The following is a 4,034-nucleotide window of genomic DNA, read 5'->3' as shown; positions in this document are numbered from 1 at the left end:
AGAGCTCTTCAGGCTTTCTGTCATATGACTGAAGTAGCCTCCTACCAGGTGATGAGATAGATCTTCACTAGGTGATTTGAGTGCCAGTAGGCCTTTACTAATATCCCCAAACATACTGTTTCCTCTCTGTGCCAATCTACTTAAAGTTTAGAAAGCTATTATTTTAATAGTAATTTCCTTAGCTCGATGACCTTCTGCTGGTACCACAATTCTTGGACATCTAGTTCTTCCATAGAAAACTTCCATGCAGTGACAGGCACAGTACTGTACCCAGGTGTCTGTTTAATGCCATGGATTAGGTGGAAATCCACTGGGGATTTTTTTTGTTTGTTTTGTGTCAAGTTTGTCTTCTTTCTTGTGTGTCCAAGACAGACACTGATAGATACTGACTCCACTTACTCAGAATTTCCCTCTCTAATTTTTCCCTCTGATCTCTGTTAAACAAGTTTAGATGTAGGAAGTCTGACATGCTGCCTAGGTTTTTTCAGATCTACTTCAGCAAGTCTGGAGATTCCAGAGCTGCTGTTCACAGCTCAGAAATACTTACCTAACAAATTAATGCTTAATGTGAATATTACCAAATTTGGAAATTTTGGAGATTGTTCAAATTGCCAAATACTTTTTAAGGTTGATCTTAAAAGCACAGTATGCCTATTTCTTCTGCCAGTTTCAGGGCAGGACTACATTTTGTGTGGTCTCCATTAATGAGATGCTACTTTTATCTACATTCCATTAATTTTATTTCCATTGTGTCAGTCCTCTAATGCATCTTTCAAGCGCTTTCATGCAAATCAAAGTAAAAAAGATTAAAACTCAAAATCAATGGGAGCTTTACTTTCTAGAAATGGCCAGTGATAATCTGGCAAAGTATTCTGTTGATGACACTCTTTCTACACAGAGTCTAGTTCAGGCCCTTATAGCAGTCCTGGCACAGAAGTTGCAGGAGTTGAAAGGAGTCAGAACTGATTTTTAAATTTTTTTTTTTCATGTTGATACAGCTTTGATATACACATGGAAAAAGAGGCACTTTGCATAGCTATTAGAAGAACTTAACAACAAGCATAATAAAATGCAATAGCTGTTTTTTCTGTTAAGGGGTCAGGTGACGAAATAGAAACGCTTGTGGTTGGTTTTGGCCCCTGGTTAAAGAACTGTAACAGGTTTGGGCATGCACTGCATGTGATCAGGCTTCTCTACTGGAATCTCTGACCTGTTCAGTTAAAGACATGAATCACAGTCTGAGAAACATTGCAGGAATCCTCAGAAAACCAGGAGGCTCACAAGAGTTTAAGACGACAGTATCCTCTTTTGCTGTGCTGCTTGACTATTTCATGATTTTACAGTATTTTATGACAAGTAAGGAAATGTGTGTATTCCTCATATACACATGTGGGGAGAGATCATCAATGACTTCAGAAATATTTCTGTTCTAAAAAGGGTGAAGAGGAGGAGAATTCTTCATTTTCAGTGGCATCAAAGACCTAATAAATGCCTGAGATGCAATACTACCTGACAGTTTCAGGTTATATTGGATGAAAGCTAGTGGGGGTAGGCTTTTTATATAGGTTATTGTGATAAAAGGCATCAAGAGTTTACAGCTCAATAGTCCAGTTTTCAGATTTACCTTCCCACCCAACAGTTTTGTTTCAGCTTGTGCTGTTCTTAAGCAGAGCACGTTCTAGAGAGGAAATCAATAGCTCCATTTTCAGGGAGACTGTTTTCTTTCAGCTAGAGATGCTTCTTATGTGACTTTGTCACACAAAACATTGATAAAGTTTGAAAGATGAGTTTGTTTTTTCTTCAATTAAAACTGTCCCTGTCTCTTCCTTCCACGCTCAAGTTTAGGTAAGACTTGTTTCAAGGTTTTAAAGCTGCTCTTCTTAAAGGCACAGCTTAGTGAAACTATTGGGAGATCAGGAGACAGACCTGTGACAGCTATTCACTATGGGTGTTTTATGCAACCAGAAAAATCACACTACTGCGTGCTAGTGGAGAATCAAAGTAAGTTTTTGCTTTCCAAGTGAGCAAAATCAGGATTTGGAGATTTGTTTGCAAAATGGAAATAACTTAAGGGTTACATGCAATACTAAATAAGAATTGCTCACTGGCTATTACCCTTATTTTAGCTCTTCCCTCTCCCTCCAGCCTTTAACATAAATGGTTACATTGCTCTTCCCTGAAGTTACACTCGAAGATAACATAGAGAACCTAATTCTGAGACTTTTGCTCTAACCACAAGTTTGTCTTCATATTATGAATGAGGCTGACTATTCTTCTAGTACCACTAAACCGTCAATGGGAACTTCTTAATAAGAGAAGATTATTTTCCATTTATAATTTTAGAAAAACTTTTTTCCTCTGTGTGAAAGTTGCTACTCCAGGGCACCTGTATCAAGCTGAATTGTTAGGATAGGGCTACTCTAGAGACAAGCTGCACATTAAAAAGATTGCTTTCTATAGGGCCTTCATTAATTTCCTGGCAGAAATTGGGAGGATTATAACAAACAAGCAAGTAATTGCTGGAAGAGAAGCACCAGATCCTTAATCCTGACCAAATGAGCTGTAAGGTCTCCTCTTCTGTGCTAGAATTCCTTGTCACATCACATAATCCAGACCTTTTACAGGTAGTCAGTGTACCCTATTTTCTAAGTGCTTGACTTAAGTCTGAGCACAGAAGTACGAAAATCACTCACATCTGCAAATGAAGTCAGCAGAGGTAATTGTTTTGAAAATAGCAAGTACTATACCAGTGTGTCTGACCTTTCTAGTCAGGCAGGTCCTGTAGTATCATGCAATGACAAATGACTTTCTTCTAATGGCACTACCACCTCCTCCAAGTATTCCCATGGGATGGGACAAGACACAGTGAGCCTCAGAGCCAAGTGAACTGTCTGAGTGTGGCACACAGAAACCAAGATAGGGCAGACATATTAATCTATGTAGTGATTAAAATCTCCGAGGAAAATGAGTCTCTGTGTTTCAAATTCATCCTACCTTTCAATCTTCATTTCTTTGGGCTTCTGTTCCCTATCCTTAGAATAAGAACAGTACCTTTGTCACAAGAACATCATTCTAACCTGTCTAGAGCACTGTCAGAATTCCAGCAGACCCAGCTGGATCTACCCAAAAGGACTCCTAAAGTCACCATGACACACATATTACTTTCTTGCAGAGCAACACACACGTTGCAAAGCTAAATGCTGCTTCAAGAAAATGCTACAGTTTTGCAGATGCCTTACTACCTGCAACCAGGTGAGCCCACTGTCAGAAGGCATTCCAAGTCTGTAGAAAAGGCAGGGATCCTCCCTCAGCCGCCAGCCCTACACCCAGGTAGGTCAACAAGAGTTTGCTGTTGATCTGAACACGAGCAGCACAGTTCTCACTATGCTATCAAAGGGAGTGTCTTGGGTGCAGCCAATTGTTGGCAGCACAATGCTTAAAGCTGGGAAGAGCTGTTGTAAATACACCCAAGGGCTTAAACCGTAGTCTCATATTCTTATTTGGACGTCTAGGTAAACAGCAACATTTGAAGACTTTGCAATTCCATTTCCCTGCCCTCAGGTGAGAAAAGTCACATGCACTTTCAGATCGGGTCTCAGCAGGGCAGAGACCCTGAGCCCGTACCAGTTCACATGCTGAATGTTTGAAGCATTGTGTGGGGTTCCTTAGCCATGAAAGCAAGGCAGGCTACGGAAGCATGACAACATCCTAGACAATGGGCTTGGGAACAACAGCAGAATCACATGGTCATACCACTCCTAGCTTTGGTGCTGGGATCTTTACTTATAGCTTAAAAGTTTCTATACCGTGCTCTTTCACCGGGGAGAGAAAGAATCAAAGACTGTCCCGCTATCAGTCAGGCTTCTGCTTCCAAACAGTAAATCACAAAGGGAACTGAGAAAGAAACTAGAATAAGGAGAACACCCTGCTTCCTCCATCTACTTCTTGTGTAGAATAAAAAAACAGATTGAAGTCCTTCTCCACTCCTGAGACCCTGGTCTATCACAGGGCTCTTTCTGTCGTTGCACTGCACA

This window comes from Pseudopodoces humilis, chromosome 6 (genome assembly GCF_049639895.1).
Source record: "Pseudopodoces humilis isolate 2021_Gansu_Grassland_sample_001 chromosome 6, ASM4963989v1, whole genome shotgun sequence".
NCBI lineage: Eukaryota > Metazoa > Chordata > Aves > Passeriformes > Paridae > Pseudopodoces > Pseudopodoces humilis.
Note: the sequence above shows the minus strand (reverse complement) of the source record.